Source organism: Micropterus dolomieu, linkage group LG14 (assembly GCF_021292245.1).
Source record: "Micropterus dolomieu isolate WLL.071019.BEF.003 ecotype Adirondacks linkage group LG14, ASM2129224v1, whole genome shotgun sequence".
Classification (NCBI taxonomy): Eukaryota; Metazoa; Chordata; class Actinopteri; order Centrarchiformes; family Centrarchidae; genus Micropterus; species Micropterus dolomieu.
In genome coordinates, this window is record NC_060163.1 from 21,492,771 (window position 1) to 21,520,380 (window position 27,610).

The window sequence follows — 27,610 nt, forward strand, 5'->3', positions numbered from 1 at the left end:
AATAAATCTGTCCATATGTATAGCAGTAAGCTAACCAGGCAAGGCAATAGCTATAGCAGTTTACTAACTGCCAGAGCAGAAAATAAGGAGAGATGTTGCTGTCTCTTTCTAGAGGAGGCAATCAATGTATGAAATCTTAGAGGACAGGATACTGAGTAGGCAAGCAAGCACACACACATTCAAACTCACAGGTCGCCATAGAGAGACAGCCACACACACAAAAATGTACCCGTGTACACAGCTGAAGCAATGTTTCATCTGAGGGTGTAAGCATACACAACTCTCATTCCCACTCTCTCTGACCCTGTGTACCGGTCTTTGTGAAGGGAAGCCAAGAAGCAGCATGCTCTCACAGATAATGTGCGTAAGCGGATGCAGCCCATCTCAGGCTCTTCCACGGCTCGGGCATAATGCTCCTCCAGTGTGTTAAAAACCACTTAAAGGCACATTCACCAGCCCTGCATGATGAGCCACTTTCATCTGCTCTGGTCACCCGAAGCAGCACACTTGTTTGTTCTGATGAAAAATAAAACACAGACAGCTTGGTTCATTTGTAAGCATGGCTGAATTAACGGTCTCAAACATGCCGTTAGAGCTAGACAGATTCCTGTGTGAAAGCCTTTGAACTTTTATTTAAACTGCATTACTAGCCTTGGTCATTAAAATATGTTGGTTTAGCTATAAGCCTTGTTTGAAGAATTGCTTCATCATGGCATAATTCAAATATTAGAGGATTAGCTTATTACTCTTCATACTGGAACCCTCCTGTAGAATGAATTAAATTTTTAATCACTAAGCCCGATGTAAATTTTTAAACATAAAAGATATTCAGCTGGCAGCAGGTGCAGACATCCCCCACTCTAAGTCTAAGCCTGGACTGAGAACAGCCACAACCCTCCATTAATTACAAAGCTTATTTACAATCAATAAAGTATCCTTTAATGGGGCCAGTGAAAGCAAAGGCCAGTGTTGCAGGGCATCCAATAGGATTTATCTCATGTTACCCCTGGCCTTCAAATTAAAACTCATCTGAAAGGAAACCACGCAGACACAATCATAAAATTAGAGGGGACACACGTTTCCCATGGGAGTGCTCTTAATGCGATTACCGATAACACAGAAGTTACAGCAGCCGAAAAACAGAGAGAGGTTTTAAATTGGGATGGAGGAAATTGTGCTTTTTAACTGTGCAATTCTTTAGTGACCACAGATAAAATATAATCTTTCCGAGAGGTGAATGACTAGGGACATTTTAAGGTAAAATCTAATTTCTCCTAAAAGATATAATAAGAATCAGTATTAAAATGGGTAATTACAAGTCACCCATGACAGAAATACATCTTAAAATTGCTGGTTCCAGAGTGAAAATCCCTTGGCAGCCACAACACAATGAAGCATCAACAGTTTAAGAATGACAAATGGGCTTTGCCCTGAGGGACATACGATTCTTGGAGCAATTACAGTAGAATCTGGGACTCTGACTGGGAAACATGAATGTCAGACCTTAATCAAATAAGAACAGTAGCAGAGACAGTATTGTTTTAGAATATTTATCTTGAAACAGCAGTATAATCGAAGCTGAGTCATCCACAATCCATTGATTTCCTCCACTTGTTTCTATACACCATCTCGCTTTTAGAGATCAGGGTGAAAGAGTGAGGTGAGGAGAGCTGGACCTGTTCATTAAAAAAACAAAATCCTGCTGCAGAGGTGCATCTCACAGCAGAGAAAAGATTCAAAAACGAAAAACAGGACTCAAGCTGGATACTTGTTCAGTCAGAGCCTCCTCCCCTCATTTTGCCAGCAGTAGACACCCTGCAGCATCAGACAGGGATAAATCACACGCCCATCTCAAATTTGAGGATGGCCAGGAAAGCAGAGTTTCATAAATCACACTGATATCAATAAGGGGAAGTGTCAGGGCCTTGCTTACGAGGTGAGAGTTGCACAGGGCGATGCAGAAACCACTTAAGGTTGCTGGTAACAAAGTTTCACTCCTGCCCAGCAGTAGATTATTTATTAATCTAGATTAATGTCTGTGCGCTCATTGCTTTGCAGGGGAAGGTGTTGATATCTGTATCACGATGCAACATATGACAGTCTGATCAGTCACAGATGAGACAGTTTTGGAACCCAGGGAGGCCAAGATTGCTGTCTAAAAGCTCCTCAGCTTTTTATTACTAGTCCTACATGGAACATATGGTATGTTCAAATCACACTTAAAAATAGTGTCACATACCAAAGTATAAAAGCTTCATCCTACTTCAACTAAATCATTAATCAATAAAATGAATAGCTGATATCAAAATGTCAAATGAAATCAATGTGTGCTGTTTAAGACCGACATATGTTATAATATATATATAAATATATAAATTCCCATTTATAAAGTATTGTTTTAAATATACCCTCAATATTCCTCAACATTCAAACATGAGAGACTCATGTATAATTAAATTTACTATAGGCTTATGTTATGGCCATTAGTTTGAATTATTTCACATTTGTTTTTGACAAATCATGGCTCTAAGTAATGATACCCATGAGCCTCAGCCGTCTTTGCTAGGGAATAGAAGCCAGTCAACTGGGATCAAAACACCAAGCCACAGTTACTAAACTTCATCCAAAATGGACCCAGAATCAGAAAATTTGTTGATTTAAACTGCTGAAAGTGTTATCTTTGGTTACTGGTCGCCCTTAAAAGCACCCGCTACACAATTTTAATCTCAGCAATTGGATTGTTTTTACAATCCACACCTTGAGAGTGCTCCAACTGCCGGTCACCTGACATTGTCTATGCAAAAAATGAATGAGAATTTTTCTTAGGGGCTCCTGAGATAACTCCTCCTGCTTTGCAACTCTATAGCAGTGAATAACGGTCAGATTGTGTGCACTGTCACAAACTGAACACCAGTTACTCATCTACTCTCCACTGACACATGAGCTGTCAGTTAGACCCAATGTCAGCACACCATCTGCGACCTCTAGCCCAGAGTTCAATGTTAAAGAGCAAAGTTTCAGGTTCCCAAGACGAGTTCACACACAATATTTCCATCTTGGCTAAAACTTGGCTAATACTGCACATCTAACCTTTCAAAGTCATGTTACAGAACAAGGGCCGTCAACTTGTGAGTCTCAGCTGCAACGTCGTCCTTGCTGGACCTCTATTAAAAGTCCATACTGCTTATGCAAAGTTGGACTTAATGTTTTTTTTTCTCCAACATGGCCTACATATAGCCAAGTGAATTATTATGTACTCTGGTTGTGTCATCTCCCTGTGGGGAAACAGAAGTCCTCCTACACAGGCCAACTGGCACACCGTTTCATTACCAAATCTATGCCCAGTTTAAACTAGCTAAGACCTCTCTCGCCCTCTTATTCAAATATATTCAAAGGAAGCGACTGAAATAGCATGTCAACCTTTATCAGAGTCAAAGAGATCCAAATGAAGGGGGACATAATTCATTGCCTTTTATTTTCCCCAGTTTGTTTTAGTTGATGTGTGGGCAAGACCAAATAATGGGATGAGATAATGTGAGCCATGTAGGCAGGTATAGAAAATCCCCCTTGCCAGACTGAAAATGGAAATAAATCATCTAAATGCACAAAACCTGTACGCGTACTACTTTAATACTCCCTCACTCTTGTTTGGTTGCTGCTGTGAACAGTAACACAAGACTGTGTTGATGAGCAGCAGTGAAAGTGTGTAGAGTAAGCCTTGCCACAGAGAAGGCAGAAAAAGAGAAATAAAGAAGGAGGAATAAGCTGCTCAGCATATTTCTAATTGTGAAGTTTTGTGACTATTCTACTGATACAGCACTTAATAAATCTTACCAGGTTAACACATAAGGGAGCATTTTAAAAAGTTTAACATTCAAACAATAAATGAAACTAGATGATGATGTGAAAGGTCAAACACTGTGTTAAATATTGTGCCCAGCAAGAATTATGGTTAAATGAGAGCGTTCGATTAATCCCACTGACTGCTGCTTCCAGGCCTCCCTCGACTCCCCTTCTTCTTCCTGCCTCTTCATTCAGAGACCTCACTGCTACACCTGCTGGCCATTTGGAAGTGCTGCTGCACCATCTACATTGACACACTGAGCAGAGGTGCCAGGAGTTATATTAATGAAATGATAAATCTAAACCTACTCTAAATAATAGCCTTTCATCTTTGCTGATGACATATGACACTGACATGTCCATCATCTAGTCTGTAGAATACATTTAGTTTTGCATAAATCCTGTAAGAGGCTCCCATTTGTATGCCTCGGGCGCTCTTGATCCTGTTCAAACAAATAGACCAGAGCATCAGGAGGACGAGTGGTTCAATGTTTGACAGGCAGCTTACAGGGGCAAATAGAGTCATGACATAAGCAGGGAAGGTTATTCTGCAGAAGGCCACTAACGGCAGGTAATCAACATTGGCAGAAGTGGACATTTGCATTGAGATGGAGGCATTTAAAATCAGCCCGTGTCTCTGGTCTGGGTAGGCGATGAAATTAAAATTCTTAGGATTATACTGGCTGAGGTTCTGTCTCTCTTTGACTTCTTGTGGCACTTGATGGATGCAGTCTCAGATTTTTATTTGCTGCAATCTCACTCCATGAGGCAACAGATTTAGAAGGTAAATAAATGTTGATCTGTATGAAGTTAAGTTTCATGCAAAAGGACATCTAAAATTGAACTACAATGCTTATTAAAAAGTATTCACCCCTGATGTCTTATATTGTTTTACAACACTGAATCACAGTGAGCGTAATTAAGTACAAGCATTAACACTGATTAACAGTCAAATTCACACTTCGGGGCATACGGGCGGTGCAGGGGTAAAATTCTCACCCACCACAGCAGAGACACTTAATTTGATTTGTGGTAGCTGTACCTCTGGATTGTGTTTATTGGAAGATACAAATAATTGGTCAGGTTCACCACTGCAGGATGGTCAGGGGGCTGCACAGAGGGCAGTGGGACCTGTGAGAGAAAACATGAAACACTTGCGTGTTACACCCTCCCAGTGCAGCTCCTGACAGGGAGGTGAAAAAGAAGGGGCTGGCAACATCATGTGTTACTTGAGGAAGCACCGAGGCTGGATTACTAACAAGGCAAAGCAGGCATCTGTCCCACAGCTCTAGAACTTCAGGGGTCGTTAAGGCAGGGTCCTGTTTTATTACCTAATCTAGTTTTACAACCTTCATCATGTCATATATATTGCTATTCCTAACTTAAGGTATTTAATCAAATTACCAAACAATTAAAAACTGCAGTGCAGGAGATTTTGACACTCCAAATTAATGATAAAAAGGGGGAAAACAAGTCTCTTCATTTAAATTAAGGACATCTAACATTGTGTAAAATATTGTAAAACAATCCTAATTGCATTCAGTGTAAAAGAAAAGACAGTCGAAGAGGTATGAATCCTGTTTCTTATAGACCCTCTAGATTAAAGCATAAAATAAAATGTCCTAACTTCTCCACACATCTCGTCCTGGATCAGCTGTCACATGGATCCAGCGCCAGCCTGAAGCTGGTTTCAAACAGAATTGTAACTGCCTCTTCTTCCCTCTGCGCTGTCAGTTATGTCTGCCTGACATACTGGCCCTCAGATAATACCCAAATGGATTGATTTGGCCACTTCAAGGGAAGCATTAAATAAGCACAAGCTCCCACTTGCTTTCATTTCATGTCGATGTGTGTATCCCAGTTAAATTCATTTTCTTAAAATGCTTGACCACACAACACTTAGCCAGAGGCCTGTTGAGGGCTTGTAGTAACTTTGTATCTCTGAGCAGCAGAGGTAGATAGTGTGTTGGACTTCTTTGCCTGGGGCTATTGTGTCTCAAGAGCAGCTGAGTGGTTGATAGGCTTAGCATGGCTTCTAAGTTAAGTAAAGCCCAGGGGGGGCTCCTGGGTTGGTTTCCTTCGTGAATCGGCAGAGTTACAAGAAGTATTCATCTGAAATGACTGCAGATATCTAAGTAACCCTTCCTACAGACATTTGCAGTTCAAATGCATTACAGACAGCAAGTCAAAGCTTCAACCATCATTGCCAAGCTCAGGTGCTTCAACTTGCATTGTTGCAGTGCAACATAAGAAAAATATGACAAGCAGCAACCAGCCAATCAGTGACAGTTTAAGGCGTTGACTCTTTGCATTGGGTTTCCCCAACAAGTGCACATAAGGTAATACTAAAAAGTAGGAAGTAGTAATTAAGGTTAGCCATGACAAAAAGAAAAATTTCAGGTGACTGCTGCTGGTCACTAGGGCACACATCGGGGAAAAGACCATAGATTTATTTCAAACCTGTCCCTGGACAGGAATGTCGATATTGCACAATTCTGTATAATCTCAGAATAAATTCAATGTCAGCATTTTTGCTCTCTACATTATCTGTACGTAGAAATTACATGACATTGCCTAACCTTAACCATACTGTAAAGATGATGGTTATGGCAAATAAATAATGGGGAAAGTAAAGTTAGGGTTAAGCAAGTTGGTTAAGGTTAAGGAAAGATCATGGTTATGGAAAGGAGGAAGAAACATGATGATGAGGGGCAAATTTCCTCTCAAAGAGGTGTGTTGATGCTTTCTATTTATGACAGCTACAGATAGTGATAGTGACGTCAAAAGAAAACCCACAAGGAGTCTATGTACCCAAAGGTATGGCCAGAGAGTCATCAGACATTCAGGGGGTAGGTATGGTTTCAAAACCACAGGACAAGAAAAGAACAGATCAATAAGGTATTGCCATCCATCCAAACAGGCAGAGGGAATAACACAAAGAGACAGAGCAGCTTATAGGTATGTCAAAAGGCCACCTATAATGAAATTTGATGCTGAACAAATTATTTTCTACCCGCAAATAGGCCTGTCCACTCATAAATGAAACCAAAACGGGGCACATTGTCAAAAGTGATTGTTGACAACTGCCTCGGTTTTGTTCATGTCTGGGGAAATATGTCTGTGAATTACACTGGCATGGATATGAATGCGGTTTCATTGAAGCAGAGGCACCCTGACTGAGATAAGAGATGAATCTTTTTCCCGATGAATTATGCATTGTTCCAGTCGTGTATTACCATGTACACCATCATCATGTTCACAGTGACTCTGTGAAGAACTTCATTGTCCACTGTGAATTAGCAGCACCTCTCTAATCTCATTTCATCGTATCTACAGAGTGTCAACAGGAGATGTGATGCCTTTAGGCTGCAAATGACTTAATATAAGTGAAAAAGAGGCACCAACAGGTTCCAGGAATGTACTATACTACTGTTTCTTTTTATGTAATCTTGCTTGTGGAAAGCAAAAAAGGATTTAGATCTACAACCAACTTCAGTTTTGTCATTCCAAATAGGCTATGTGCCTTAAATTCATGTTTTCCGTCATGTATGTCAAGCTGTACTTCTTTTTTCATTCAGACTCACTATTAATTCCAGAGCCAGCGATACAATACCGCAAAGACAAGAACACATTAGTGCCGCTTCACAAGGGCAATGATACCTTCAGGGTTGCTATTTGTGACTATGAATCTGGATCTGAGAAGACAGTATAAAGGATAGAAGGATAGAAGGGAGCGTGGGCGGAAGAGAAAACATCTTAAATTACTTGGTCTTCCAGTTCAGCCCACCACCAGATCGCGGTCAAGCTGGACTGACGTTTGATTGAAAGCGCGGACAAGACGAGGAGAAACAAAGACCCTATTAGCGCTTTAGCTGGCTACTGACCTCTGATGGCAAATTGACAACCACCAGTAAATGTCTCTTAGATTCCAGCCACCATCACACCATGTGCCAATCCCTCCGCCACAGAGTGATGGAGCTGCAGTTTACTCCCACATTCACACAGTACCATGAGCTTGGCTTATAAGAAATTTGGAAAGAAAGCATGGTGATAGTCTGACGATGACATGAAGCCTCTCATACAAATGTTGGCAATCATCCATGCTGTTTTCACTTTAGCAGCAATGTGTTTTAGTGGCTTTTAATTGAAAGATACTTATCATAAGTAATTTCATTAAATTACTTTGATTGTCTTCATGTCACATTGCAATAATTTGTCTTGTGTTATTATGATTAATCCAGAGTGTTTGGTTGATGAGGATGTGTTGAGAAAATGAATGAGCTATACAAGAAAAGGACTAGACCGAAAGAAGATGCCCTATTAATGTCACTTAAACAAGGCAGTGCACACTTAACAGGAATACTCCATCCCATCCTGGGTGATAATGTCTGCAGAACAGCAGTCACTACGCATCTTCAAGAAGACACGTGTATGTATGTGTGTCCTCACATACAAGATGAGGATATGTTAACCTGCCAATCAGATAGAAGATGATTAAGTGGCAAATACAGGCTAGTTCTCTGCCTTGTTCAGTAAAAGTACCCATCAGCCGAGGGTGAAGAGATATTATGTAGATGCAAACATGCAGGATCACCTCCAGTCCTTCCCCTTTGCTGAAGGTCACAAGCCAACAGATGAGTCTGCCTTTCTGAAGGCCTTATGCCATGCACATTAGCAGGCTGAGCCAGGCCCTGCTCACATCAGCAAAAGAGAAAGGCTAGGTGCTATTGCCCTCTTGAGACAGAATGTGTAAATAGTGCAAAAAAACAGTGAGACCGTGTGGAGGGTTTGTGGAGATAAGATAGAATTAGAAAAGAGAAATAACCAAACATCCACAAATCAGTAGTTGGATCAAACTACTGACACACAAGCATCCATAATTGTTTAATAAAATAGTCTAAAGCTGCTTTAATTTTGATTTAAAGCCATGCAGTAGGCCGTGGAGTTAAGGTCAAGTCAACTGAGGGTGATATAAAAATTACAATCACACTGTTTCAGTTAAACTGACATCATTCTTTTACATTTCTCTTTCCGAAAATTACCCAAAAAAATTACTTGAAACTGGTCTACTGAAGATAGGAATACAAGGTGACAATGTAATCTTACCTAAACCAACTAACGCATAAAAAAAGTTATGCTGTCGGCTCATGGTTTGGTTTCATTTGTAGAGGCAGGCTGCCCAGGAGACGCCTTCATAATGGACCCCTGCTAGGCACTTTATCCACAAAATAATTGGCAGCAGCTACCACATGTATGTGGGTGGTTTCAGAAGTCATGTGTGTCACAGAGGTGATACGCTTTAGTGAATATCTGGATGTCTCTTACGCCTCGACTCAAATCAACCCCGGCCCACAAAACCAAATCAGTCCGTTCTATTTATTTGTTGTTTCTACTCCTTAACTGTAATAGTATCATTAAACCCCCCCCCCCCAGACTTTGAGGATTAACCCGTACTGAACTGAAAGGTCAATCAACACCTTGTGAACCTGAGACTACACGTAAAATGATTAATCAGTTAGAAAATATTTTAGTGACTGACTGATATTACTTTTTAAATTAAGTTGGCTATTTCAATATGTCACCTTAGGCTGCAGAAAATTGTAATTGGTATTTTTTACTTTTTATTGAACATTTTACAAACAAGAAAATTATCTGCACATTAATCAATAATAAAAATAATTGTTAGCTGCTGCTCTAAACCTGACTCCCATCCATAAATTCACTGTGGCTTTACAAAGTAATTTGTTCCCTTACAAAGCACGCTTTCTGGCAACTCTTTTTGTTTTTTAATGTATTAGATTCTGGGGGAGGGGAGGCAGCTGTTAGCTGGGCCCAGCTGTCAATGACGGCTGCCAGAGATGAGAGAGGAGGAGTTGATTTTGAACAAACCTGTGCATACATGGTCCCAAAGGAATATCACTTTAAAGAATTCCCTCAAAGGCCCAGATGATAAATGGATGTCTCTGTTTACCTCTGTGTCTGTGGCATATTTGCAATCCCATGCACACATTAATTATGCTAAATACTGTGTTGGAGATGCAGAAACCGTGAATGACTAGGCGCAATGAGGCTCAACATGAAATGTCTTAATAGTTTGCAATTTTTTTGTCGATGGTTATGAAAATGTTCTGAGACTGGGGTCCCACTATACACCTTACCAAGTCCATTTACCAGGGACACCCACAAGCTTTCGTGGTCTTGTTGCATTACATCCAAACACAATTTAACAAATTACACAAGACAAATCGAGGTGGGGTTAAGCCAGGGATTGAACAGATTATGATTTATAGGCAAAAACTGCAGTGCTGAACTTAATTTGACAGGGTCTTTGAGAGCAGTGGTGGAAAAGAAGTCCCAATTTTGACAGAATGAAAATTAATTCACAACAGTTTTGCTGGGCTGTATATTCTACCCACACAATTATTATGCATGAGGTGAAACGAGGAAAAAATGGAAAAGGAAATTGTGGTACCGCTCAGTCTAGACTACAATGCAGATTTGCTTTTCATGCAGTTCACGCCGTGTTATTTCTCAAACCATACATTAGCATAGACCGATTTCTGTGCCCTTCATTTCCTGTGTTGTATGGACTTTGCAAGTCATTACAGAGACCACTAGAAGACAGGCACCATTATGCTTAATGACATGGGCTTAAGATGGACAATTGAAGTCTGTTGTTAAATTAAAGGCTTTTAGTTGTACTAGCCTGGATTTTTCTGAAGAATTACATTTGAAAATATTCTTTGCAATTGGAGCATTAGCAACGGCAAGTTATTTATCCATTAACACAATTGTCTTCTGCCCATTGCAGCTTTTGTAATTAGCAGTGACTGAAAAAAAACATATATATTTGTATAACTCTACTGAAAAGACAAACACAGAATTCCTCATATGACAAATTGCATAAAAGGCCTCTCAAAGCCCTTTTATGTACAACTTTCAATATATTTCCCTGAAAGAGTGATCCTCTGCTCAAAGCCAATGCATTTGCCTCCCATCTCCAGCAACTAAGCGCTAACCAAAGTGTCCAGCTTCAAAGCTACCAGCCTGAAATGTTTTAATGAGCTGCATGACAATTAGACTAGCTTGTAGCTATAAGCACAATAACCAGAAGAGCATTTCTTTTAAAACCAGCAAAGTGTTTGAGATGTGGCCCCCAGATAAACACGACAATGTTACCAACTTCTTTTTCACCTGCTAGGCAAGGTTCTATCTCCCAAGTCGTCACATATGGATGCTTAGTGTCAATTTTTAAACACATTGGGAACTACAAGTAGGTCAAGTATAAATAACTAAGTCTGCATAGGGAGATGATTGGGGTGGTTGGATGACTTTCAGCCAGGAGACTGGTGTTTGTTTCCCATTTGAAACAAGTAGTCAATGTAAAGTTACATAACATACTTATTTTCAACCCAAACCATAATCATTTTCTAAACCTAATCAAGTAGTTTTGGTGCCTAAACTTAACCAAACTGCGACCGTTTTTAAACGTGTTTTATTTTGAAACTCTAATCAGATGTTGCATTTTTATTGCTGATGACTCGACGTTGCTAACTTGACCGCGGAGCCCTGCATATGCAAAAACAGCGCCAAAGGGGTACCCAGTGTGTTAAAAAGCGATGCATGAGGGGTCTTCACCAAGCGTCCATATGTAACGAGGGGAGTGAGAATGTGTTGCCCTGAATGCCACCCCTCTGCCTCCAGGCTGGAGTAACTAGTGCAGCGACAAGAACACAATCCCTCCCTGGTTTCCCACTGAAATCCCAACAATGTTAGCTGGAATGCATGACTAAGCCAGAGGTAGCCCTACCAGGAATTGAGCCCAGGTCTCTATGAGCGAGAGTTTTGCTCACGTGTCACACGTCTACACAGCCAAGGTCTATCTGAGTGTTTCACATTAGACAAGAGAGTGGTACTTGCATGTCACATGCTACACTAGCCCTTTTGACAATCAGAGCAACTAGAAAGGTTCTCAAGCATTCCTCAGTCTTGAACCATCTATCTTTACAACAAATGGTCGATTTAGTAATCCAAGCATGTGGCTTCTGTGTTTACGATAAAGTACTGTTTATCCTACCTGCAACAAGTCCCTTGTACATTCCAGCTACTAAAATAAACTCTTGTCTTATCTACAATGAATCTTTGGCAAATTTGTGACTGCAAGTCTTAACAGAGCCCAAAGAGACTAGCCTACCTACCACCACCATACACAGATGACTACAAGACTAAAACAACAAGATCAAGCTAGAGAAGACAGCTCCCCCACAATTCAAACAGAATTTATCCCTCCTGTAAATTAGTTTTCGTCACAACTGGCTGTCAGTGTTGGCGCTTGTGGGTTTCAGCGTGTCAGATTTGACACAGCTCCCCATCTGTAGCCGTGGGCTGTAAGCTAACCACCCACACACCCCACTGGGGAGCAACCATCTTCTTGAGATCCCCTCAACAACACTGATCACTCTCATCATCATCGCCTCCAGCACTCATCAGAGATTTAAAACCTGAAGTATCTAGATTGGTCAAAGCATGACTAATACTAATCGGAAGAAAGCCTATAAACGCGGTTGCTTTACTGTAACTGCAACCGGAGGCATGTAGAAATTAGTATGTACAGCTTCTCCACATTGAAAATATATTGCAAACCACATTACCAAAAGTTTCCAGAGGTTACCAGCACATCACATTTGATGACATGCACAATTGGAGGACCAGAATCCAGTACTTTATGTGCCTGGAGACACTGTCATGTTTCTGCATCTCTGCACCAGTGACCAACACAGGAGCCATGCCCCGTCAATCACAAACAGACAGATCAAGCCTGCATGCCAAAAGCGACAAGGCAGCCTTTCTCTGGTCCAGGACACTTGTGAATTAGAGGATTTGCGCGTCTGTGCATAGATGTCGAAGAACATAGTGTATATGAAGCTTTTCAACAAAAGAAACCTTCACTGAAAGGCTTGCAAAACAAAATGAATTTGTTCCCCACAAGGTGTAATGTGCAGGAGAAGAAAAATTAATGGTTTCACGCATATAAACCCAATTAACTGCTCAAACAAAGAAATTCCTTCCTCACCCTCTCAAATGTGAGTAATGCAGACCTTTGCGCCAATTTATGGCATGATAATAATTTATGCCACCTCCTAAGCAGCACTCACAGACTGTGTCTCTTTTGTGTAGCCCGAGCTTTACGGCGGTGGAATCTCAGAGAAAGAAAAGAGCCAGTGTCATGCGGTCAGAAGGCATTTCAGTCAGACAAAAATTTGTGTCAGCACTTTCTGCCAGGGAGCGAGAGGCCAGCGTTCTGAGCTGTTAGCCTCTTTCTCAGAGGAGAGCCAGGGTTTAATGGGACTACTCTTCCACTCCATTTGCCGGCCCGCATCTTACAGGCCACAGCTGCATATATGTGAGCCAGTAACTGTCACTCTGCATACCTCTCTGCAGCCTGCGAGCTCCACGCTCCCTTTTAACAGCTGACAGAGGTTGTTCGTCTTTAGACACACACAAACTAAACAGACTACAGACTTGAGATTGCAGAGGTCAATGGCAGATGCTTTTGTTAACTCCTTACCTTATTTATTGGCTGAGCCAATTATCTTACCAACTCCTGGTGCTGCCACCGTCATATTCATTCTGAATAGGGCAGAACTAGAAGGCCTTGCTCTAAAAAACGTCTTATGAAATGACTTTGGATCTATTTCAGAGCCAAACAACAATTTCATGGCTGGCCAGTCACAGAGTAATTACATATGGCCCCAAGCTGACACATCGATCAGTACTCAGGACACTTCTTTAAAATAAGACTTTTTCTGAAGAGACGACAGCACCTCTGCAGTACGTATTGTATACATTCACAATGAACATAACAGCAGGCAACATGTATGCATTTCCTGATGATACAGATGGATAAACAGTTGAGTTATTCTGCAGGACTTTCCTCTCGTCACACGTATCTAATTGTAATGCATTACAATTAGATACGTGTAAAAAGGTATATTCCCCAGTCTGTTTCACGCTAAAGTCTCTTTTTCAATTTGGCAGCACTGCTGATAAGCATAAAAAGAAGTTTCCTCAATTAACTTCAATAATGATAAAGCTCAAGCTTAAATTAAAATTTGAAAAATAGCAAATGGAAAAGTGAAGTTATTACTAGTCCATTTCTACCATCATACAAACAGCTCCTTTTGTTTGATGAGGTATAGTATTTTTAACAAATGATGAAACATTAATAGGGTATATCCTAATTTTCCCATGCAGAAGGCAATTTACAGGACATGTTAAAACAAGTACAAATGTTTTCCTAAAATGTAAGATAAAATACCAAGATGGAATTGACTGATAAGGCAGCCACACAGTGTGTTTTACCATAAACTTAAAAGGTTAAACATTTAAAAAAGGGTAGGTATCCCAATTATTTAAAGGCTGGTCTATGAATTTCTGGGCAAAGAATGTTACATACATGTACTGTATATACATGTACATGTATTCTTGTCCTTTTCCTACTTGCAAAACACAAAGTTAACAATGTATCTGCAGTTAGGTGAATGTTACCTGGTGGTGACCTTGGTGTGATTCAGCAATAGGTGTAACGAGGTTCCAGCTAAACACACACTGGTTTCAAGAGCCGTGAAACTTGAGAGATGACTCACCATGAGTAGACTGCATGCAGGTCTCCAAATCCGTCTTTCAGGACAGTGAGCCGCTACATTTCGCTGGGCTGAACCACAGTCCCGATCCCTCTCCAGAGACGACACCCAACAGCTTTCTAGAAAGGCAACCACAGTGAAATACAAAACTTTAACTCGAGGTGAGCAATGGACTGTAAGAGCCTTGTATTGACACAGAAGCAAAAGCAGCAGATGCAATTTGACATCCGGATCAGTGGCGTGGCAAGTCTATGACTGCCTGGCCTGTCACTGTTCACTCTGTCGCTGATCTTTTTCCAACAGAGAACACAAACAGTGGTTGGTGATGCAAACAATGCCGTTTGGGGTATGTACAAAGGCTGGTTGTCAAAGGGCAGACTGGGACTGTAGACAGTTGTCACCCTCTTTAGGGGGTGGGGATCTGACAGAGTCCTGCTTTCAGAGTTGTGGTGCAGAGCCACAGAGTCTCTAAGCACTCTGACCAAATGTGTCATTATGTCATTAGGTGGCGAGTTAAGGACAGGGGAAAGGGGGTGGAAATGTCTGTGAGGGAGATTAGCAGTCATGTGATAAACACTAAAATGAGGGGGAAATGGAGAGATGTAAAAATGAAATATTACATGTTTGGTTGCTTACTTCTGAATGATGTCTCTCAAAAGATTTTACGACAGTGATCTGGTCACAAATCACGTGTGGCCACCCAGTGTTTGAATCCAGTATTTTTTAGTCTCTTTTATATTTTCTTTCATCCTGTTACAAACTGTGCAATAAAACAAATAATGCCCCAAAATAATCTTTATAAAATGATATGGTAAAGCTGCATTGGCCCACAGAAACACATGTTCAGGTTATCAGGCAAAACACATTTGGCAGTTAAGTTGCTCTATAGAGAATTAATTAGCCCACACTTTTAGAAAGAGCACATTGCTTCGTTATAAAATTCAGTTATGAGAGTAATGCTCCAGTATTTGTTAAACAAACAAGTCCAAAAAAAACATTTCCCAGTGCAATGCAACACATTAATTCAAGCTTCACAGTCCTTGCATCAATTCTCCCTCTGCGGTGTCCTCCAGTGTCAATGCAGCTGATTTCCTCACTCATAAACTACGACGCAGATTTTGAAAGGAAGCAGAATGTCATTCCTGCACAAAAGAAGTCTTAAGACAAAACTGCAACACAATAATCAAGTTTCCTCAAGGGTGTCACATGGACTTTATACTTTTTCCCTTTTCTAATTATAGTTTGCACATTGCTCTCTGTAGGGAACACTTTATAAGACTTAATCTGAATTTCACACTGAGTTGCCAACACATTAATTAAGCTGAGCCAACCAATGGGAGTCTAAATAAATTACAGCAATAATAATGAGAAGCACAAAGAAAGTCACATCTCCATAATTCGAGTTGTTTGATTATATTAAATATTGATTATATATTGAAATATTTTTGTTCGGGGCTTTGCACGCTTGGATGGGGCATTTAAATATCTTCTGTGAAGCCGTGCTTGGGGTAACATTTAACTTTTTGTTAATTTAAAGTGAATAAAATGTTTGTGAAATCCCACACAGTGATCACAGTGATGCCATCTCTTCTATCAAACAATATTTCTGTCTATTTTGGATTATCTTGGATTTTTTTATTTGCTCAAACAAAACATATCTGAAAAGGTTTGTTTATGCAAGTTTTGATTTGTGTGTGAGTGAAAAACTGTGCACTAGAAAAGATAGCTAATGGTTTGGGGTTAAAGTAATATGGCACAGGACATTTCCCAAGTTTGACCCTCCCTGTCACTTGAAGCTAGAAGGGTCACAAAGGCCGGGCAGCTGTCCCCACAGCAGATGATGATTTGAAGAGAAGCAAGGGCAAAATCACGCAGTGTTATACGTCTGGTTTACAATGATATGGATTGCTGAAGCAAAAAAGGGCATTCATTTAGAAGAAAAAAAAAATACACACATTGAAATCTCAGTCCCATAGACAGCTTATTCAAATCTTAATCATGTGGCAGAATACTTAATTCTCCTTTGTCCACTGGGTTTCTGTATTATTAACTGAAAAGGCCAGAAATAAGATCAAAACAAATTATGCGACCAACACCAACACTCCCCATTTCACTGATAAATCTGGCATTTAAGCTTTCCCTCTCATCTCCTTCTCAGAGGCCATGAATGTTTAAGCTTTCATATAATACAAATGCCTCTGTGTAAAGTCTAGCAGTTATGCTTGCTCATTTTCTGTTGGCTAAAGTGTACTACTACACATCAATAAGAAACCAGTGCTCTGTCTGAGACTCTTTCTGCCAGTTTGAGAAATAGGTTCTCAGGCCTGCTTAGACCAGACTTCACGCTCAGAACAATGTGTCCGAGTTCTCCCGTGACCACATTTTCTCTCTGCCAGTGGTCTGGGAAATAAAGCACAAGGCCAATTACTTACATAAAAAAAAAATAAAAAATCACCAACCATTGTTATCACAATATTAATTACATTGGGCAAGACAGGATATCAAAAGCACAAGCAAAGATACCTTTGTTGCTAACAAGGGGAGTCCTTTAATTGCGTATTAAGAGTAAAACCAGAGCCATCTTTACTCCATGTTTCAGTCTGAGGTCATACTAAAGGCAGCCAATTGCAATGAGCTTCAAAAATAAGCATGCATTTAAAATCTCCTTCATGAAGATGCTTTTCTATAATGTACATGTTAGACAAAAAAGTCAGAAAACAGCTTTCAGCAGTCATTACAGACACTCTTCTCAGATGTCTCACCAACTGTATATACATTTCTTATAGCCAATTAACTTGTTCAAGTGTTTGGTCACTTTGGCCAACATCAACACGGACTTTTTGCTCATTTTTGTTTAATTTATCTATCATAATGTAATGCTCATTATTTACAGTGCACTATAACTGTTCTAATCACTGTAACTGATCATGTCTGATAATAAAGTTATTTGTTCAATTGTAACATATCCTGCCCCAGACATGTCTTTATCACTCTTGCAAATGCAATAGATTCCCCATGAAAACATGTTTTGTTACATGTTTTCATAATAAAATTATATTTTTAATTTTATGTATTTATATATTGATTTGATATTTCTCATACATCAAAACAGTCTCAAAGCTCCTCCAAAAATGGTCATCCAGATTTTCTCCTGTTATTAAACGTGTATCAGCATGGAATTTTATAGAAGCATGTTACGCTGCAGACCCAAATGAATAAATCTCGCAACATCGCCTGTGCCACTTCTCATTCATAGCTGTGCCCACGCTCATTAGCAAACACTGTAAACAAACAACGGACAATGTCCCCCAACAACTTGCATGATGTTGTGCCCAGCAGCACTTTGTTTTTCTTTGTTTCTTGAAGGCAAGGGAAAAGCAAAGAAAGATCCCACAGACATATATCCACTACAGGTAAAGACTAATCCTCCTCACTCACCACTATATCACTTTTCGGTTATTAGTTTTTCAGCTAATCACTACAGAGCTTGCAGGCGAATTTCACTCCCTTGAGAATTTTTCAACCTCCACCCTTCCCTTTTATCCGTGTTGTCCCGCTTCACCTGCTGCTTTCAGAGGTGATTCGCTTGCGTTGCACAACGTTCAGAAGTTCTTCACTGTTACTCTGCAGGCAGTGTACTCCAAATACAGTGTACTCTATCACCTGTTCACATTCAGCATATTGGAAATAAATGTAGTAGAGGTGACATTGCTTACTGTGTGTCATCCCATTAGTCTATTAGCAACGCAGATCTACTCGTCAGTGGGCATGAGGCATTTCCCCTAAAATGGACATATAAAGTGCTTCTGAGCTACTCATCCCATTTCTTTCATGACCAAAATACATTTCCAATGTGACAGTCTACCCTTTACCTCTAAACCAACGTACCACTCCTTTTCACCTGTTTCAGCCTCCTTTAAGCACCAGTGCCCTTTCATCCTAGGTCCAAAATGAGAAATGTGCCGACACCTCTGCTCATTAAAACATGTTGCTAATGTTGTCGTGTGGGGAGCCAACAGAAAGAGGCTGAAAAGCCCTCTGTAACATCCAAATACAAAGCCTTTTAGCCAAGGCTAAGAAGAGCAGTATAAGCTGCTGAACAACACAACCACCTCCAACACCTACTTATACTTTAAGAAACATCAAATGTGCTTGCCATTTTATCATTAGAAACGAAAATAGAACATCTGAGCAGCAGCATGGCAGGTGTCTGTGCTTTAAGTGGCAGGCACAGGACTGAATGGCAGTGTGTCGAGCAATTATCCAAGCACACTGCATTAACAGGGATAGACTTTAAACAATACTTTTTAACAAACACTTGCCAGCTGCAGGTCTTTGCTCAACAAAGCAAGAAAAGTCTGCAGTTGCTTTACAGTCACTGCTATTTTGAGCACTAGCTTGAGCATATTCAGTGTTGATCAAGATGAATGAAACATTTAGGCAAATACAGTCTGAAAGCTGTCCTGGAAGAGGGGCTGGAGCCTTCAACGCATGGAGAAGAGGATATGGTTAGGGAGCTGGTTTAAAGCATTTCCTAAGATTACCCCCTTTCTTAAAATTGATCTCATTACAGCAGTTACATCTCATAAAAGAGCGGGAAATGATAGGAATATTACTCCTCATTAATACTGCGGCTAACAAGGCAGTGAAGCCAGTTAAATGTTTTTTCTCTCTTTCTCTTTATATCTAGATCAGAGACATACAACACGGAGGCATACAAACTATAGCTGACCAAAAAAAGAACATCTTAATGAAAGAACATGGCCCAAGCTCATTTTCTCCTGCTTTCACTAGTTGATCTAACATCAAAATAAACACAAAAGGAGAGATTCTAAGCATGTATAAATGTGTGTGTGTGTGTGTGTGTGTGTGTGTGTGTGTGTGTGTGTGTGTGTGTGTGTGTGTTACAATGAAAACACTATAAATTTCACTAATCAACCACTGTGACATTACCTCTCATTACCTCTGTGACTCCATGTTAAAAATGTATGCTTCAGGGCCTCCTATGTCTTGTTAGCTAAATGAAGAGTGAACATAATATAGTTTCCTTGGAACTGGCATTAACACTGTGGGGTTTTCAGCTGGATATCAATTAGAGGCTTATTAGGCATTTAGAGATGGCAGTCCCTCTGGCTTCCTGTCGCCCACTGTGAAACTGGCTGACCCTGACCTCGAGGAAAGGCTGGCGCTCTGTGTGTCTTTTCTGCCGAAGGTGATGACTGTATCCGGGATGCTTCCTTCAAATCCTGTGTCACGAAAAGTACATCATTAAACAAATCTAGCAGGCCTTTTCAGCCAGTTGGAGAACGGAGTTGGGGTGCGTAAACCGTAGGTGCACTGTGCTGTGAAAACATCAAGAGTTAAGTGTCACTTTGATACTGAGCATGAGGGAAAAACTTCAATGATGAGTCCGATAAAGCTGAGTCAATCAAGAGGGCAGGTTAAAAAAATATACTAAACAAAAGCGCACAATTAAAACACCAAGTACCTCAGGCTACAGAGGCCAGCTATAAAAAAGAAAAAGAGTGTATTGCTAAACTATTCACACACTGAGAATACATAAAGGCTTTCCTCAACGGTGCAGAGATTTTGTTTGATGGACTGCCGAATAAAGACACCATGTTATTTATGATTAAAGACTTGCCTCCGTCCACCAGAACTGTTGAGAAACAAAAGGCAGGGACAGGGATCGCCCAGTTTACATGTTTCTTATTAGTAGCCAACAACACAAACATGGTTTGTATGTGTGAACGAATACATGACAGATAGGACCCTGATTAAATAATACACCTAAAGTTATAGTATTTAGGTGTCAAACATCCATTACATAAAATATATCTGATAGACCAGTTAAGAGTTGGCTTTTGCAAATTCTAACTGACATCAGATCATTTTATTTGAAAGATGATACTGTAATTAAAGCAGCCATGTTACCGAACTTTTATCATGGAGGCTCCATCATTTTTCTGAATGGCTAGCTTAGTTCTTTACAGTTTCACTCTCGCAGAGCATATTGCAGAGAAATGCATTTAACTCTGCTAAGTGCTGCATGTTTGCATGTTTACTCGTCTAGGCTCGTGCTGCTCCTCTTTATTCTTGTCCCTTGGGGTGTAGTTTGGGGCAGAGGTGGTATGGAGTATTTTTAGACGGACTCAGAGGGGACTCTGTGTTCTGACTGCTAACACAATGAACTCTCATGCCTGAACAAGGGCATATTTTGGTGACTGGAGGCAAAGCAGTAGACCACTCCCCTACCTTGAAAACAAGACACAGTTGAAGAAAGCCACTCATTGAAATTGGCCCTGGTGCTGTATACACACTTGACAAGGCCATTTATCTTTTCATATCATAGAAATCTGGCAAATCCTTAAAAAGGTTTGTGTGTTTACAGAAAATTCTGCATTTACACAGAAACACAGGATCTTAAAATACTGTGATAGACAAAATGCATTATACAGTACACTAGGTCCCACAGTAAAGCTAGAGTGGAGACTTTTCATTTGCAAACCCAGGACAAACCCATGCAGCTGCGAGCACTGTGGTCAACAATCTGACATTTGGTTGAACTGAGAAAACAGTGTACATCTTTTTGATCTTCATGTACTTTCCTTTTTGAAATTCACAAGTGTCCATGGTCTGAGTAAAACCATCTTGGCCTGAGTGAAATACAATAGTTTGGCTAAAAAGGAGTCTTACAAATAGCCCGCATACTGTGCCACGTAGCATTACAGGGCTCAAGACTGACAGTATGCAGAGCAAAGGGCTCTTCACTTAGCTTTGATTCATTTAATCCCAATCTGTTGCTTGAGGGCACTGTATTCAGTATGTTTAGTAAAGCATGGTTAGTGTGTAATGCTTTTTTCTTTGTCAACATTTATTTCTTTTGTTATCATCATAAAATATGAGTACATGCCTGGAAAGTACAATCTTGAAATGATGCTTTTGTGGGCTTGCTACTTCTTTGGTCTAATAAGGCTTAAGCAGCTCAAATATTTGACTGTACTTAAAGGTTTCACTGCACAACATGAAGATCAACAATGTCTAGTTTTCATCTCACTATTTTTATTTGTTAAAATCTGCAAAAGCTGCCACATGGATATCTGTGTTTTTCTCTTCGTACCGCTTTATTATATCTGTTCAAATGAAACTGGGAACATAAATTAAATAGGAATGACTGTAATTGATTGTTATTTCCATTATAATCACTCTGTGGAATATATTTTAATTGACTGATACTTGTTGATTTTACAATAACTGCTTTTTATCTATTGATTACCGGTATTCTTGTTTTATCTTTTAATTTTGTAATATTTCTGTTTTGTGCCAGAATGAAATGTATTAAAATAGCAAATGTAATGTGCTCTTGAAAATGAAAAAACTGATCAAAGAAAATAAAACCGTTCTTCATGCACTCCTAGAGCAATGAGAATAGTTTAGTTTTAGCATTTTAGTTTAAAACTCTAACCACTTTTGACCTCTCAGAGTCAAAAGGGCAAAAATCAACTCTGAATTGTTTGGCTTTTTTTTGACTAATTGCTTGAAACAGTTCATCGATTTTTTAACCGATTCGTCAACTGATTTTCTGTCACTGATAAATCAATAACTGTCTACTTCAAGACTGGCATATTGGAAAAAAAACAAACTAAAGGCTGGCCACACCGTGTTTTGACTGGAGATACACTACAGTGATTTAAAAATCCTCAGATTTAAAAGGCATTGCATCATACAAAAATAATAAATAGCTCATATGAGCATAGGGATCTGGAACTGCAGATGTAGTGAAAACATGCTAACTCTTTGGCTGTAATGATAAGGTAAGAATTTGATATCACAGATACTGAACCTGAAAACACCCCACTGACAACTGATAAGAAACTAAAGTCATCAACTCACAGAATGTGTAATCAACTGTAAATAGTTAAAACAACAGTGGTAAACAACTGGATACAGCTGGCTCCGCTTCACCACACTGTAACACACCGGCCTCTCATTGGCTACTAGCTCAACCCACAGACAGATGCAAGGTCAAATCAAACATTCTGGGATTAAGGTTGAATGTGAATCCTCTTCGGCTGGGAGATGGAATTATTTTCCTCAAAAATTATGATTTACAGCCAGTGATTTATTGTAGTTCCTTCACACAAAGGGCATCATTGAAAGAGTGCTGACCCACACTCAAACAATGCTACGTTTCACAAAAAACCTTTTCTCCTACACCCCCACACTCGTCGTCACACCCTTTTTCAGTAAACAAAGCCAATGGAATCAGCTGTATTAACAACGTGTCCACTATGTTCTACAGACACAGAAATGCCTGGCAAATTGTAATGAAGTTAACCCATTAATGGCGCTTCACATCACAGAGCTGAGGTCCATCTCCCACTGCTAACTGAGCACCACACACAGAGGAACAGTGGAGCTATTTAGATATGACAGAGCACTAGTGTTTCATTGACGACTCCACACCAGCCCACAGATCACATTACAAAGCCTTGGCAGCAGCAGTGTCAATGTCCAAACATTAAGTAGGTGACATGGCGGTAACCCTATTTGTCTTGCGCTGAACCTATTATAGGATGCAGTTAAAATGCACAGCTTTCATGACGGATTGCAATGTCCCTGGCAATCTGCTAATAGTGACACCAGATGCTGTGAGCGAGGACAACAGGGTGGATGAGTACAACACTTGGATGATGATGTGTCTGGTGTGCACAGAAGGAGACAGATGAATAAACTACGTGGTGGATGTAAAACTATGAACTTTGACCATAAAAATCAAGGAGGGGTAACAGAGGTCACTGGTTTCTCCCAGCAGCATTGCAAAGTGAAGGTTGTTGGTATCATAGCTGTTGTTCTAGCTATGAGACACAGCTTTCAAGCCTGATAAATACTCTGCCATTCATCTACCTTCAGCAGCTGGGGCTGGCTTAAGCAGCTGCCTAATAGGCTAACAGGGATCTTTAGTTCCCCAGAGGAAAGTTTGAGTGGCAGACTGATTGGATACAGCCGCATAGCAATCTTTGCTATCTAACAGCCTAGCCATCTTGGCAGAATCAGGTAATGTCATGTAATTTAAGAGATAGCACACATTAAAGAATACATGTAACACTTCCACTTGTCCAGAGACAAGTGATTAACTTGATGTCATTAAAGCTGCAATACAGCAATAAGCTCAAAGACTCTAGTCACAGCAGTAACTGCCAATATGAAATATATCCGCGCAAACTATGGGGAAATGTTTAGAAATTACTTCCCACACATCCCAGGCTAAGCAAGAACATGGCTTCTGGTCTCACACAAATACATCAATTTGAACATATTGTTACTTGTCAGCATCTTTCAGGACTTATTAGGTTTTTAAAAGAGAATTTCCTACATCCACACGAACAAGCCAAACAAAGAGCACCACTTACATTTCTTCTGCGGGGCCACTTGAGCCAGCAGCTGTATTCCATCTACCAAGTGGCTTTCCACTGTTTCAAAGTGTTGTTTGTTGTTCACAGTGCTAACAGAGTGTGCCAGCAAGTAAATTCTGACGATGATGATTATAATTATTAGTAGTTGAAGTAGTAGTTTCATTAGTTCTGTTTCATTAGTTCATTAGTACTGTGAGTTCTTACTAGTATTTATTGCTGCTCTTACTAGTATCTATTGTCAGTTATAGATCTGTAGTTGATGCTCTGTTGATGCTTGAATGTTGTTCCTCAAATGTAAGTCGCTTTGGATAAAAGCGTCTGCCAAATGAGTAAATGTAAATGTAGTTCTGATGTTCGGTTTCTACAGATAGATGTTTCACATACAGCACACTGGAAAAGAAGTAAAAATCAGAGGGTTTTGCATGCTTTATGAATCTGATGTAGGTTTGAATGGAGAAGCATGGCTAAAAATGAGAAGCAGTAAAAAAAGTAGCAGGGGAGGGTAATGATATCTGACTTAATCATTCTCTACAGGCAGGCCATCAGCCCTTCAGCAGATCTTATTACACACCTTCTCTTTTTTATGACATACTGTATAGTGTAGTATTGTGATAGTTACCACGCTACTCGAATCATCTGTAAGCAACGACTCAGTGCAACTGAACACATGCTTCTGCCAGAGACACAAAATACAATGCTGAGAAAAGCAGGCAGACTAAAATATTAAGTTAAAAAAAAAAACCCACAAACCTCAAGTGATAATATATTGATGCAGTGCTCCCATTTATTGTTATGAAACTGTAACTAGGCTTACATATATCATAACTGTCTCCCTTGTATATAGCAGATGAAAACACTAAAGTACTTTGATCCTGCACTGTATGTTCACTTTAGCTGCTGGATACCTTTTTAATGTGACTACCCATCTCCTTTGAAGACAAACAAGCTACAGCATGTACAAGAAATCCTCACCAGTCCTTTCTTCAAATATATTTTGGTTGGGCTTATTAGAAATTATAGACCTTTCCCACACAAACAGCACATATTCAAAATGCTGCCACATTGTTGTCGTGGTTTTGCTGAAAGCACTATACTGCAATAACAAAGCCACAGAAATCTATATGAAGTGGTATTTGTGACAAACAGTACCCCAGAACAACCTCAGTTGTCTGAGACTGAACTGCAGCAGCAGATGGCTGATTCCTAATAGAAACATCAAAATCTTCATCTAGTCAAAGGCAGCGTGGTACAGGTAGGCGAAATGTACCCATCAAAACTCAATAAATGTCACGGACTCCCAGCAGTGCAGGAGACAAAAGGTATAGCAACAGCTACCCACAGCAGAGATGAAACGGCTTGGCTTACCTCCGGTTCCGTTCACTAACAAGAAAGAATGAGGAGCTAAGAAGACTCCTTTTTCACATCATTATTACATAATCAAAGGGCCACACTGAAATGAGGGACATGCCTGGGGAGAATCCGTCCCTCATTAAAGGAGTTCAGTGCACTGTCGTCTCTTCCAAATGAGGCAATTTCAGAGTGTTTTACAGGCTATCAGGAATATCTTTGTCCACAGATTTCACAACATGTTAAAGATGCTGCTGGTGTTTCTCTGAGATAGATGATTTTCTACTAGTATACTGTGTGTGACGCTACTGCTGTGGTACCCTTTGCCTTGCATTTGTACTGCCTTGCTCTTGGAGCTTAGAATTGAGTTACTGGCCAAGAGGGAAATAAATTATGACCAAAATATCAATTTCAATTCCCTTTACGCTGCATTTTTATCACAAACTGATGATGATTACGCTATTTATACATACATGCACATATACAAAACTAAAAAGCCGAGCTTGGCTTTTCCTGATAACAACAGCATAAAGAGTGCCATTTTTCCCTCATCGCTCAGGGAAAGGAATCAAAACATCCCTTAGGACGACACCTTTATTCCCTGTACAGGAAACAATCTCGAATTTTCAGAGCTGATACGATTCAGAGAGCAACACCCAGTGCTGTCTGGCTTGGTCATGGAAGCACATCAAAAAGAGCTGTTTTACCTCATTTAACAACAGACCTTTTCATATCTGAAGGAGCAGTCAAACACTACTGTGCGGTTAGAAGTCTCTTAATTAACTCCAACCACTTTAAAGAACACAAAGTGCAGTGTCAGATATATTATTGTTACAAGTACAAGTTGTATACATCTGTCTATAAACAGCTGCTGGTGACACTTCAAAGAAAAACTTATGAAATCTATAATTTTCAATACATTCTATTCAAGTTATTGAATTGCTGTAATTTTCTTTTCTGCCGTACCCACTTCGACTCAGCCTGTCTTGTCCACTCCTGATTTAATCTATGATTTTCTACAATTCCAAGAACGATTTTCTGTGACCCGCAGAATAAGAATGTGCTTGAACATGTCAGCAGAGGGATTAGTTTTTTTTTTTTTCTTTGTTTTTTTTAAAGACAGCCATGCAAAGAAACAAAAAATGGTCAAGAAAACCTGAGTTTCACCTCTTATGTAAAAAAATTTCTGTGGCTGCATTACATTATTTTTTCATTTAGACTTTTGTCAGTGGAGAAACTGGTCATTTGTGTCTCTTCTACCATGGATCTCCCCCTGTACCAACAAGGCCCCTAAATTAAACAACAAAATATGTTGTTTATCAATAACTTGTAGAACCACACGCAGACATGTTTCCGGATTTGACGCCTATATCGGTAGGACGTCAGCGTTTGTCTGTGCCTTCCAAAACTGTGACGATGCTCTGGTTAATGTGTGGGCACAAAAGCAACTTGGTTAGGCTAGTAGGCAAAGTAAAATGTAAAGCATCTTGGTTTGGGTTAAAATTACTGCTTTGTTAAGGTTAGAGAGGACCCTCTTTGTCATGGTTACAATACTAAACACATGTTTAAGGTTAGGGAATGATCGTGGTCAAGCTTTAAAAATAAACAGCAGTCGGTTGGAAACAAGAAACAAACAGTGGTCTCCTGATTTTTTGTTTACCCATCTTCCACCCCATTGTTTTAGGGAACTTACTGAAACGACTGATGCTGCTGGGAGGACAGACTCCCCTGTACAATTACATCAAGCTAAAATGGCAAGTCTAGATATTTTTTGTCAAACGTCAAAGTATTAATACAACCGCAATAGTCAGAGCATCTACCCAACAGATACCCAGCAGGAAAAGAAAAACATATCAATAAGGGCTAAATACAAAATATCACAAGCATTAATGGCATTAAGCAATTTAGTGTTTTAGGGTGGACATTTCTATTAAGGACTGATCATTGAGATTTCATATTCTACGTAAATTGAATTTCTGACAATTCTACTCAATTAGGGATTCATAATTAATCATATAGTAACTGTGATAACGATGTTGCTCTCAACAATAAATTATATTTTATCTGGTGCAATACAGACATGGTGAGTTTCAAGTGCCTAGTTTTAGTGTCAGTTTTGATTCAAAGATTTGAGGCATGTTTTATTTATACTGCACATTTCTTAAGTACCGAGTGAAATGTAAGGCTGTTCTCTGTCAACTTAAGTTTCAGAGAAATCCTTTGCCCATTTGCTAAAGCAGAATCTTTTTGTTTTAACCTCTGGCCTGTCAGTGAGCGTGACAGGAGGGACTGTGTTGGCTCGGACTGTGGAAAACAAGGCCTTGCCACTACCCCCCCTGAGCAGAGAGCGATAAGCACTGA

At 39.9% G+C, this 27,610-nt stretch overlaps 1 protein-coding gene across 4 annotated transcripts in view; it reads right to left on the bottom strand.

The window, feature by feature from the left end:
- tanc2b (tetratricopeptide repeat, ankyrin repeat and coiled-coil containing 2b) overlaps positions 1-27,610 on the bottom strand; it is a 138,616-nt gene that overhangs the window by 109,225 nt on the left and 1,781 nt on the right. For all 4 annotated transcript variants that reach the window (XM_046068660.1, XM_046068658.1, XM_046068657.1 and 1 more), the window contains exon 2: positions 14,490-14,605. The gene's annotated coding sequence lies outside the window, so the exon portion shown is untranslated. The remainder of the gene's footprint in view (positions 1-14,489; positions 14,606-27,610) is intronic.